Genomic DNA, 13,503 nt, shown 5'->3' on the forward strand with positions numbered 1-13,503 from the left:
CATTCTTAGTACATGCACAGAATTATGCAGCCATCACCATTAGTGTTAATGGTTCACACCATTCACATCAACATCATATTATTTTTATCACCCCCTCCCCCCCCCAAAAAAACCCTATATCTGTTAGCAGTCACTCTCTCTCCTCCCCACGCCCTCACTGTTACTAGGCAACTACTAATCCACCTTGTTTCTATGGATTTTCCCATTCAGGACATTTCCTACAAATGGGGTTATATGACATATTACCCTTGCGTGTGTTTCACTTAGCATAAGGTTTCTGAGACTCATTCACATTGTGGTGACTACTTCGTTCCTTTATTTTTCTGAATAACATTCCAGTCTATGGGTATTCCACATTTTGTTTATCTGTTCCTCAATTGGTAAACATTTGAGTTGATACTAGTTTTTTGCTGTCACAAATGATACTGCTATAAACACTCGTGTACATGTTTCTCTGGACATAGGATTTCATTTCTCTGTGGTGTATACTTAGAAGCAGAATTTCATATGGTAAACTATCAAACTGTTTTAAGTGTCTGCAGTATTTTACAGTCCTACCAACAATGTATGAGAGTTCCAGTTTCTCCATAGTCTTCTCAACATTTTTTGTCTGTCCTTTTCATTTTAGTCATTTTAGCAGGTGTGAAGTGGTATTTCATTGTGGTTTTGCATTTGCATAATGACTAAGGATATTAACCATCTTTTCTTGTGCTTATTGACCCTTTGTACATCTTCCTTGGAAATGTCTATTTAAATCTTTGTCCATTTCTTTGAAGACTTTATTTCTTCTTAGAGAGAGAGGAAAGGGGGAAGAAAGAGAGGGAGAGAAAGATCAATGTGTGAGAGATACATCAATTGGTTGCTTCTCACATGCCCCCAATTGGGGAGCTGACCCCGCAACCCAGGCATGTGCCCTGACTGGGAATTGAACCAGCAACCTTGTGGTTTGCAGGCTGGGACTCAATCCATTGAGCCATACCAGCCAAGGCAAATACGTTGTCAATTTTTAATGACTTTCTTTTTACTGGTGAATTGTGAGAATTCTTTATGTATTCTGCATAGAAGTTCCTTGTCTGATATATGATCTGCAAATATTTTTCCTATTCTATTAGCTATCTTTTCACTTACTTAATGGTGTCCTTTGAAGCACAAAAGTGTTTAATTTTAAGTCCATTTTGTCCATTTTTTCTTTGGATGCTTGTGCATTTGGTGTTACTTACATCCAAGAACAGACTGCCTAGTTCAATGTCACTATGTTTTCTTCAACGAGTTTCATACTTTTAACATCTACATTTAAGTTGGTATTTCATTTTTTAACATGGTATAAGGTAGGGGCAAAGTACATTCTAAATCTTTCATTTTGGAATAATTTTAGATTTACAGAAAAGTTGCAAAGGCTGTATGGGTTCCATGAGCCCTTCACCTAGGTTCCTTAATGTCTAACATAACTATAGTATACTTGTCAAAATAAGAAAGTATTAATGGTATTACAGTTTTAATTAAACTACAGACTTTATTCAGATCCCACCAGTTTTTCCACTAACCTATTCCAGGATCTAATTTCATATGGAAAACTATCAAACTCTTCTAAGTGTCTGCAGGATCCAATCCAGGAGACCACATTGCGTTTAGCTAGGTACTTTTTATATATTAAACCATTCAATCCTCAAAACAGTATAAATGTCTTTCCCTTACAGATGAGGAAATTAAGGCTTTGGAGCCACTTAAGTAACTTGCCCAAGGTCACGTAGCCAGTGAATTGTGGAACTGCCCTTATCTCATCATCAATCCCATATTCTTGGCAAATCCCAGTACCTCCCCTGGTTGCCTCCCAAGAAGGATACAAGGGAGCTAAACACTGTGACTTGTTTGTAGTTGAGATGCTTTCATTCTGCTTTACAGGCAGTTTGGACACTGTAGCAGAGACTGCCTGGCACCCACCAATATCTTCGACTTCTAAAATCTCACAGTGATCCCTTCTTAGGCCTTTTTCTACTCACTGGGTTGGGCCTTTCCTGGATCCTTTCAATAGGGATATTTATGTCCTTTAAATTTGGAAATATTTTTCTTATTTCTGTGATAATTTCTCATTCTGTTAGTGAAGTGGTGGGGGCCCCTGGATTTTTGCTCCTCTAATTTTTTGTCTTTTTCTCTCCTGTTTATAATTTTTTAATTGATTAATTGATTTGAAAGAGAGAGTCATTGAGCTGTTGCTCCACCCAGACTTGCCCTCAGTGGTTGATTCCCACGTGTGCTCCGACTGGGACTGAACCACAGCCCCAGGGCATCTTGGGTGAGGCTCCAACCAGTTGAGCCATCCTGCCCGTGCTCTCCTGTTCCTGTTATTTGCGTATTTCTTTAGTTTTTCAAATTGGGGATATACGTACATATTGTTATGTGGCTTGCTCTTTTGAACTTACCCTTTTCTACATATTTCAATGGCAGTATATTAAATGAGCATTCTTTAATATATTGAACCAATATTTTACTGTCAGACATATGTTCCCTTTTATTGCCATGAAACTGCGTAAGGTAGGTCGTGGCACGCATCTTTATTTCCTTGTGATATATTACTAAAAGTAGAATTCCCAGATCAGAGAGTACATATATTTTAAATACTTTTTCTGATACATATTGCTAATGTACCCTCCACAAATTAATATTCTCATTAGTAATATAAAAGACTGTTCTTTTTCCTATAGAACGTACTCTTGGAAACAAATAATCTAGACTAAAGATGTATTTCATTACAAATGGAAACTTGTGATATCAAGTACATATGGGGGAGTTCTGTCTAATCTGAGCAATGGCTCCGTATATTATCACATTCATGTGTATTATTCATGTATTTTTTGCTATTATGCCTCCAACTGTCCTTAGAATGAATAGTCTCGCATACGTAAAGAGTTATATTTTCTCTGACTTACCTAAGAGCATCCCTGTCCTGAAACCATAACATGCAGGAATTACATTAGGGTGCGGGGCACTGAGAACCGTAGGGTGGCTGAGGGCTTTCAAACACCTGGCGATTTAGATTTGCTGACATTAAAATAAGCTGCTTTAAATGTAGAAAACTCATAACCAGTTTTCCGTGAAAATGAAGGCATCACCTTCTTAATACATGATTTGTCAAGGACTGTTGGGTAGCCAAGAAGATCTCAGTAGGGGTAATGCAAAAACAAAATTTGGAATGGCCACCTAGCACTTACAAAATTTAAAATTTTTTATAATTTTTATTTGCTTCACAAGCTATTGCTAAGAATACTCCTTATTCTTTACAGAGACATCCTGGAATATTTATAAAAGAAATGATGTGATATTTGGGATTTTCTTCAAAATAGTCAGGTGGAGGAGGGGAGTAGTGAATGGAGAAATAAATGAAAGTTTAGCCACAGATTTACTGTTGAAGCTGGGTGATGGGTGCATGGGGTACAGTTTACTATTCTATTTATGTATGGTTGGTATTTTCCAAGAAAAAAAAACAAAAACGATAAAATCCCTGTTGCTGTGTGATGTGGACCCCACCCAGCCGGTGGGGTTTGTCCGTGTGTTGTGGATGCGACTGACAAATTCACATGGACTGCAGCAGTCCTGTGCAGGAAAAGGGACGCATGGCCGCTCTCTGAGTAAGAGAGGGCCCCACTGCTGCCTGGACAGGCTTTTATTGCTTTCTGGGTACAGTACATCGAGGATGGTCCTCACTTACTATGCACAGTTTCTTTTTTCCCCCCAAATTCTTCTTTTATTCTTTTTTAAAAATTGTTGTTCAAATACTAGGCACAGTTTCACTGTACGTGATTACACATAACAAAGGGAAGAATGTTGCTAATTACTTCAAAGACGAGTATGTTGCAGATCAAGGGGAAAAGTGGTTGAACTGGTTACACTTCATACTTGGGAGGTTTGGCGTAGACTTTAGGAAGTTACTTTAAAGATATGCAGTAAACATCTCCTGCCTCAATTCAGGGTCAAGGAATTTTAGCAAAAAGCAAGTCGCATAGCAGCCTGGGTACAATGCAGGCCTGATTCCCCACGGGAAAACCGATCCGTGGGCATGGGTCCTGTGTGCCGACTCACACCCCACCAGTTTTCCGAGTCAGGGGCTGGGCTATGTTCGCCATGCCACACAGATAGGTTCTCTATAGCTGTGAACTTGTGGGAAAATGGAGTCTGACCCTTAGATCTGGTGATTTGAACAGTCTGTAAGGCCAGATAACATTCCAGACATGAGTTGGTGCATGTGAGGCTCACTTAACCTTACAAACTATGGTCAATGGCCTAGATTTTTGTAGCTTACAAGCCAATTTCTAACCAGAGCTCAGTAGTGGTCTCCCACGTTAAGCAACTAATTAAAAAATACAAATTCAATCTAGCACCTGGAGTGCCAGAAATATTCTAGATCTTGACTTGGGTGCATATCTAGCAAAATATTAACCAAGCTTTACTATTAAAATGTATGCATCTTTACCGTAAGTATATAAATTATATATCAATGTAAGGTTATAAAAGAATAGCATACCCAAGATATTATATCTTCAGCTGTTATAAGAATTGTTGTGAATTAAATTAAGTCCAGCCAAGATAGAGTTAATTTATTTATTAATTAACTTCACTTCCTCTGACAACCAAAAGAAGGATATGCTTCACTTCCTTGCACAACGAAAAGAAGGTTAACGACCAATCTAAAAACAAAAAACAAGAACTGCCAGAAAATTGAACTGTATGGAAGTCTGACAACCACGGAGTTAAAGAAGAAACATTCATCCAGACCAGTGGGAGGGGCAGAGATGGGCAGCTGGGGTGGAGAGGACGGGCAGCGAGATAGTGGCTGGTGGTCTGGACGGTCCCACATTCACGTGCAGATAAAAACCAGGAGTGAGCAATCCCAGACCAGGACAGACCATGCAATCCAGGGGTCCAGCACCAGGAAAATAAAGCCTCATACGTCTGGCTGTAAAAATCTGTGGCAGTTGTACCAGTGGAAGAAACTGCCAGTCTCATAGAAGAGTCCGTTTGAGGGGTCCACAGAATCCTAGAACATAAACAGCCCACTTGCTTGGGGAATCAGCACCAGGGCAGCAACTGGAAGGGCACCGGTCAGTTGCAGGAAGTGGGGAAGTGACTGAAAGCAGGGTGAGAGCTGGGCAAGTGGCATTGTTTCCTCTCTGACCCTTCCCACACATACAGCACCACAATGCAGTGAAGCAGGTTGCCCTGCTTTGGTGAATACTTGAGGCTCCACCCCTTACAATGTAACAGGTGAGCAGACAAATTGAAGAGACAAGGAAATATGGCCCAAATGAAAGAACAGAATTTTCTGGACTCCAAAGGTTCAGAAAAACAACTAAGCAATGAAGAGATAGCCAATCTATCAGATGCAGATATCAAAACACTGGTAACCAGGATACTTACAGAAATGATTGAGTGTGACCACAAAATAAAGGAAGAAGCGAAGGCTACACAAAGTGAAATAAAGAAAAATATACAGGGAACCAACAGTGAAGGGAAGGAAACTGGGACTCAAATCAATGATTTGGAACAAGAGGAAGAAATAAACATTCAACCAGAACACAGTGAAAAAACAAGAATTCAAAAAAATGAGAGGCTCAGGAACCTCTGGAACAACTTTAAACATTCCAACATCTGAATCATAGGTGTGTTAGAAGGAGAAGAGGAAGAGCAAGAAATTGAAAACTTATTTGAAAAAATAATGAAAGAAAACTTCCCCAATTTGGCAAAGGAAATAGACATAGAAGTTCAGAAAGCTCAGAGTCCCAAACAAGTTGGATCCAAAGAGGAACACACCAAGACACATCATAAGTAAAATGCCAAAGTTTAAAGATAAAGAGAGAATCTTAAAAGCAGCAAGAAAAAAGAAGAGTTACCTACAAAGAAGTTTCCATAAGATTATTGGCTGATTCTCAAAAGAAAGCTTACAGGCAAGAAGGGGCTGGAATGAAGTATTCAAAAAAGATGAAAAGCAAGGACCTACATCCAAGATTACTCTATCCATCAAAGCTAACATTTAGAACCGAAGGGCAAATAAAGTGCCTCCCAGACAAAATAAAGCTAAAGGAGTTCATCATCACCAAGTCTTTATTATATGAAAGGTTAAAGGGACTTATCTAAGAAAAAGAAGATGATCAAAACTGTGCACAGTAAAATGACAACAAACTCACAACTATCAACGACTGAACCTAAAGAAACAAAAACTAAGCAAACAATTAGCACAGGAACAGAATCCCGGAAATGGAGATCACATGGAGGGTTATCAGTGGGGAAGTGGGAGGGGGAGAAAAGGGAGAAAGGTACAGGGAATAAGAAGCATAAATGGTAGGTACAAAATAGACAGGGGGAGAGTCAAGAATAGCAGAGGGAACGGAGAAGCCAAAGAATTTACATGTACAACCCATGGACATGAACTAAGAGGGGAGGGGGGCTTGTTGGAGGAAATGGAGGTGCTGGGCAAAGGAGAACAAAGGGGAGAAAAAAAATGGGACAACTGTAATAGAAAAATCAATAAAATATACTTAAAAAAAGAATTGTGTATTACAAGCTCTGGTTGTTATAAACAAGAGCTGTTGTTGACTTGTTTCCTCTGCAGGCACAACTATACCAGGCAGAAGAGCAGCCTCTCGCTCGTCCCAGCCTGAATTAAAGACCATCTAGTGTGTTTGCTTATTACAGGGGACAGCATAACCGAAGAGTTGAGTCTGAGCTTTATTGTCAAATCCGCTTAGGTCTGAATCCCATTAAGAGACTGTGGACTTTGGGCAAAGTAATGTCTCTAAGTCTCAGTTTCCTCATCTATAAAATAGGAATGATAATAACAACAACAACAACACTGCCTGCCTCATAAGGTTGTTCAATGAAATAATGTGAGAAACATCTCATTATCATTATCACTATCATTATCATTATCAACAACAAATAAAAATTAGCTATTCAGCTGATTGACAAATTTCAAGCCTGGTTTCAGGCTAATATTGTATACAAGGAATAGACAGACTTTAGACATGACTTGTCGAATATATGCCGACTTACACTCTTCACTGCTCTGAAATGCCTCAACTTGAAGGTGTTTGGGCAGGAGGAGAGTACAGGCCAACTGCACAAGTTCAACACATGAAGGGGGACCCCCCAAAACAGAATTTATTTATAAAAAATTGTATTTATTCTTAATGTTTAAATTTCAGTTGTCTTCAAAGTACTCTCCATCTGATGCAGTACACCTCTTAAGACTTTTTTCTACTGCTCAAAACAGTTTTGAGCTCGTTGATTTTGATGCCTTTTAGTGTTTCTGCTGTATTTATTTCATCTCTTCCATATCAGCAAAACACTTCCCTTTGAGGACTTTTTTCATCTGGGGAAACAAAAAACGTCACTCGGGGTGAGATCAGGTGAGTAGGGAGGTTGGGGAGTAGGGGTCATGCCATTTTTGGTCGAAAACTGCTGGACACTCAGCACAGTGTGGACAGATGCACTTGTAAATCACCCACCATGAAGTGGGCAAATGTGTTGAACCTTCAGAACAAAATCACTGCAGCCCAACGCAGCCTCTCGCAACAACAGCAGCTGATACTGGTGCACTGATACAGGTGGGTCCCTAGAACACTCACCCAGTGGGGGAGCCTGGACTACTAGGGGCCCGCCTGCCAGAAGATAATTCTGGGTTTTGGGGGGTCGCCCTTGTACACTGTATTCTGCTGCCCCCATTGATGCTTATATTAAATCTTTAAAAACCTAAGAGAGAAAACAGTTTTCATAGATGAGTGAGATGAGTGAGCGCTCCTTTCTGTTGGGGAAAAAAAACAGAAAAGCAAGTACTATTCCATATACATGTAACATGGTTCTTTTATCTCAAACCAAGAACATGTGTTGGTCTTTGTCATTTTCTTTTAATTTGACAGTCTAAGGGAAAAGAGGTCAGTGTCACCAACTAAATAGTCAAATATTGCATGTTTTAAAAATTCTTGCAGCGCACTGGTTGAAATATCACTGCTGTAGAGTGTGGCAGGAAGTGGTCCTGCTCGAAGTTACGACTTCTGGGGCATTAAGGTTTTATTTTGATGTTCATATTTTAAAACTTTATGTTAAGGTTGTATGGATGTCGGGTCTAGGTGGAACTATTTAGATGTTCATTGTATTACTCTTTAAACTTTTCTGTATTGAAAATATAAAGTTGGAAAAAGTATTTTGTCCATGTTCTATAAAAAAGTGACCTTTTAGGGTCTCGTGTGTGTGCAACATAGACTCAAAACAATTTCTTCAGGGAAAGCTCACACCTGCCTTTGGTTTTCCCTTGTAGGTGAGAAAAGCCTTCTATACAGCCAGCTGTCCTCAGCTTCCTCGGCTTTCATAACAGGTCACATTCGACCCTTGGATGGTCTATTGAGACACATGGGTCTGAATTCAGACCACTCAGAGTAGCTGCATTCCAGGATTTGGCCAGGAGTATAATCTTATCCTGTCAACCAATATTGATCTGTAAACACTCAGTAGGGAGAAGCAGTTTTCAGGGATGATTATTTGAAGCGTAGATCAGCTCATGCACTCCGCAGGCAGGCTAGTAGGAAACATATCCATGGACTGAACCAGATCCACAGACACCTGGTACCTTGCAGGCAGTGCCGGTTCCCAAAGTGTAATTTTTAGCAAATTGTATTTTTATATGAATGTCAACAATGTATACTGAGTGTTACGAGAAATGGCAACTTTTGTTGCATTTATTTTAAGGATGTATGAGAAAATTGGTTCTTTTCTCTCACACAATACCACTTTTTAGGATCCCAGAGAGAAAGACTACATCTAATCTTGGTACCAAGAATATTGAATAGGAATAGTTAATCTCAACCTCATGATAAGGAAGAAAGGGAGACAGAGAGGATGGGAAAAGAAGGGAGGGAGGGAGGACATACCCACCTACCATCCCTGACTCCTTTTTCAGAAAATCCTAAGCAAAATAGAGAATTTTTCAGTAGAGAAGGATGATGGAATATCCCAAAATCAAATGTCTTTCTTCAATCTAAGCTGCAAAATGATTCCCAAACCAGAAGCAAAAATGTCCTTGTGCAAAAAGCAGGTCACATCTGAAATTGGTAGAATATATTGGTACTCCAAAATCCTACCCCCAGACTCGTATTACATGAGCTTCAGATCTGTAGAGGAAACTGTGCTGACTGGTTGTATCTGTCAAGGTTCCCCAGGGAAACAGAACCGATTGGGTATAGATACACAGGATCCAGCAGAAATAAGGTGTGCTTGAGTGTGGTTGGTAGGGTACTAATATGGGTGTAATAATTTATAGTCTTAATTTGAACATTCACCCAAAATGTCACATGGTGTGCTTGAGTGTGATACTGTTATGTTACAGAATTACATGCTTTTGAGTTTGTAATAAAAGATTTTGTAAGAAAAAAGGTGCATTATTTGTGCCAGACCCTATGGAAGAGGGAGGTTTATGAGAGGAATTGGTTTGTGTGGTCCTGGAGGCCAAAAGGTGCCACCATCTGCAAGCTGGAGAATGAGGAAACCAGTGGCATGATTCAGTCTGTGCCATATGAGGGCAGGGCAAGTGGTGATGGGGGAAGGGTGTCCAAATGCCCGAGAACCAGTTGTTCCAGTGTCCACAAGCAAGAGAGAACATGGACATCCCAGATCAAGATGGGTGGTGGGAGATATGAATTCACCCTCCTTCCTCCTTTCAGGCTCCAATGGAGTGGATGACGCCAGCCCATGTGAGTGAAGGTGGATCTTCTTTACGCAGTCTACTGATTCAAATGCAAATGTTTTCTGGAAATATCCTCACAAACACACCCAGAAATAATGTTTTCCCAGCGATCTGGACATCCCTTCCCAGTCAAGTTGACACATAAAATTAATCATCACACTGGTCAAAAGTCCCCGTATGCCAGGTCAGGTGGCATCTCAGAGGCCTGGGATAGGAGAAAAGTATTCTTCATTCATTATTTGTCTCCTTTATTCACCTTCCCTTTGTATTCATTTCTTGGTGGGTTAGAGGAAAGCGGACACCCCTATATCCATCTCTCTACCCCACATGTAGCATAGTACATGACATTCAACCAGAGTTCAGTAAATATTGGTTGAAATTGTACGACTGAGTCCACAAGCCTCCTCCTCCTCCTATGGGACCAATGTGCCAGTGCCTGGCTGTGGTATCCTTTCAGCCTCAGTGGCTGCTTTTGACCTCAGCCTCCACACTGGTCGCCAGGTTACCAACTGAGGTAGAGTTCATCCTGGAGCTCTCCCTTGAGTTTCCTTGTTGCCACCAAAACATTCATTTTTGCAGTAGTGAACAACAGAACTGTGAGGTGCACAAGGGAATCCCTGATTTGCACAGAGCCCTCCTCATTCTTTCTTCAGATTGGAATCGAGGGTTTTGTGTAGAAATGTGTGTGGGTGGGTGTGCTTTCTTTTTTCTTTTTGTTTTAATTATATTTTATTGATTATGCTATTAAAGTTGTCCTGATTTTTCTTCCTTTGCCCTCCACCCAGACCCCCACCCCAACTCCCTCAGGCAATTCCTACACCATTGTTCATGTCCATGGGTCATGCATATAAATTCTTTGGCTACTCCATTTCCTATGCTGCACTTTACATTCCCATGGCTGTTCTGTGACTATTTGTCCTTCTTACTCCCCTCACCTCTTCACCCATTTCCCTACACCACCCTCCCATGGAGCAGCCATCAAAACACTTTCCATATCCATGATTCTGTCTGTTCTTGTTTGCTTAATTTGTTTTTCAGATTCAATTGTTCATAGATATGTATTTATTGCTCATAGTGTTGATCTTTTTCCCAAATAAGTCCCTTTAACATTTCAGAAAATAATGGTTTGGTGATGACAAACTCCTTTAGTGTTTTCTTGACTGGGAAGCTATTTATCTGCCCTTTGATTCTAAATGATAGCTTTGCTGGACAGAGCAATCTTAGCTGTAGATCTCTGCTTTTCATGACTTTGAGTATGTCTTGCCAGTCCCTTCTAGCCTGCAAAGTTTCTTTTGAGAAATCAGCTGACAGTCTTGTGGAAATCCCCCTGTAGGTAACTAACTTCTTTTCTCTTGCTGCTTTTAAGATTCTCTCTTTATCTTTAACCTTTGGCATTTTTCATGATGTGTCTTGGAGTGGGCCTCTTTGCATCCATCTTGTCTGGTGTACTCTCTGTGCTTCCTGGACTTGCATGTCTATTTCCTTCACCAAATTAGGGAAGTTTTCTTTTGTTATTTTTTAAAATAGATTTCCAGTTTCTTGATTTTTCTCTTCTCTTTCTGACACCCCTATGATGCTAATGTTGGAATGCCTGAAGTTGTCCTAGAGGCTGCTTATACTATCACTTTTTTGGAGTCTTTTTTTCTTCTTGTTGTTCTGATTTCTTGTTTTTTTATTTCTTATGTTCCAAAACATTGATTCAGTCCTCAGCTTCATCCACTCCACTGCTGTTTCCCTATAAATTGTTCTTTATTTTAATTAGTGTATCCTTTGTTTCTGACTGGATCTTCTTTATGCTGTTGAGTTCCTCACTAAGTTCCTTAAGCCTTATAACCAGTGTTTTGAACTCTGCATCTGAAATGGATATTGCTTATGTCCATTTTATTTAGCTATTTTTCTGGAGTTTTGATCTGCAAAAACTGGTAGAGCTGCTTTGATTCCATGTTTTGGTAGTGTGTCCTAATGTAGTGGGTGTCCTGTAGGGTCCAGTGGCACAGCTTCCCCAAACACCCAAGCTGAAGTACGCCCTTCATTTGAGCCGACTACACTCTCCTCTTATAGTTGAAACTTGTTTGCTGTTGTCAGGTCAATGGGAGGGATTTACCCAAGCCAGTCAGTTGAGAGGACTGACTGTGACTGCAGACTACCAACTTCTGCCCTCTGTGGAGGCTCAGCTGTGCAGGGGCAGGGTGGTGGTGCTCCAACATGGTCTGAAGCTGTCCACTGGGTACTCTGGCCCTGAAGTTTCCAGGGTGGTGCAGATTAAGGTCAGCCCCCACCTGTGTTTTGCTTGGGGCCACCCTGCCTGTGCTATAAAGCAATGTGAGTTGGCTGCTACTTGTGCTGGGGTGAAGATTCCCAGGTGAAGCCAAGCTGTGAATCTGGGCTGGCTGCTGCTAGTGTGGGACCTGAGGCCCAGTGAGGCAAGCTGTTGCTTGTTTGAGAGGATTTAGGAAGTTGTGCAGCATGAGCCAAGTCCAGCCATTCATATGGAAAAGCAGCTTGGTGGGCCTGTAGGTTGGGTGGGGCAGAGTCTCTGGGGATCTCCAAGGTGGGTCAAACAATGTTAACCAGGTTGATGGAATCTCAGATATGGTGCCAGCTTGCTGGCTCCATGGGGGAGGGTTTAGTAAAGGGACAATGGCTTCTGCTTGCCTGGATGCTGGACACTTCAATTCTTCACTTTATGCCACTGGTGCTTTTTAAGCTGCTACCCCCGCGCTGGAACTCAAAGGGAGTGAGTATGAGTAGGTGAGTCCATGTGTGGGTTCTTTAAGAGAAACTGCTTGGAGCCCCAGCAGTTTCTTCTACTGATTCAGTCCTGGCTGGTTTTTGCAGCCAGAAGTTGTGGGGACTTATCTTCCTGACACTGGAACCCTGGTTTTGGGGGCCTGGTTTGAGGCTGGGACTCCTCTTTCCTAAGATATCCCTCCCAAATCCTACATACATGAATGTGCGACCAGCCCATTCCATACCAGTCTGCGCTTGTCCAACTTGCATTCAACTCAATTTCTTATGGTTCTGAGTGATGGTTGTGTTATATTTCAGTTGTAATTTTGATATAGATGGTTGTGTGAAGAGGTGAGCCTATGCCATCATCTTGACCGGAAGCCTAGTGTGCTTTTAATTAAAACCCAGATGAAAGCTTATGGTGGCCCCTACCACTAAACTGGCCCTTACCTGACAACAGGAACAGTTTGGAATATTTTAGGAAGAGGCAATGATCCTTTGGCACTTGTCCACCAGCCTCAGCCTCAGTGATCTGCTTCATTTGACGGGGACATAGACTGGGAAAGCTGGAAGAGATTTTGGAGAGCCCAAAACCCGGGGCCTCCTGTGGTAGATGAGGTTTGTGAGCCAGGGAGAGGAGCTTGCGTTCCTCGGGTGGTTGGTCTGATTGGGGATGTCAGGAATTTACGTTAACATGCTTCCTGGCACGTCATAGGCACTGCCAGAGTGTGGAAGCTACTGCTCACACATCAAGGCCTTCCTCCTGGACCCTACCTAGGGTCTGCAGCTGGCCTAGGTTTGAATCTGGACTCTGGCTGACTCTGTCCTTCTCTGGCAGTGTGATGTGAAGAAAGCAAACAGTCTATTTCCACAGGCTTTTTTTGGGGATGGTTCGAGACAATGTATGAAATGGCCTTGAAGTATGCTTAGAGTATAGATAACTAACAGTAAATGCCTACTCTGTGCTTCACATCTATTAACTTGTTGAATCAGTGCAGTGTGATAACCTATGACATAGGTGCTAATGTTGGAACCATGTTTAC

The sequence above is a fragment of the Artibeus jamaicensis genome, unplaced genomic scaffold (assembly GCF_021234435.1).
Source record: "Artibeus jamaicensis isolate MK-2021 breed Jamaican fruit bat unplaced genomic scaffold, CSHL_Jam_final contig_482, whole genome shotgun sequence".
NCBI classification, from domain to species: Eukaryota; Metazoa; Chordata; class Mammalia; order Chiroptera; family Phyllostomidae; genus Artibeus; species Artibeus jamaicensis.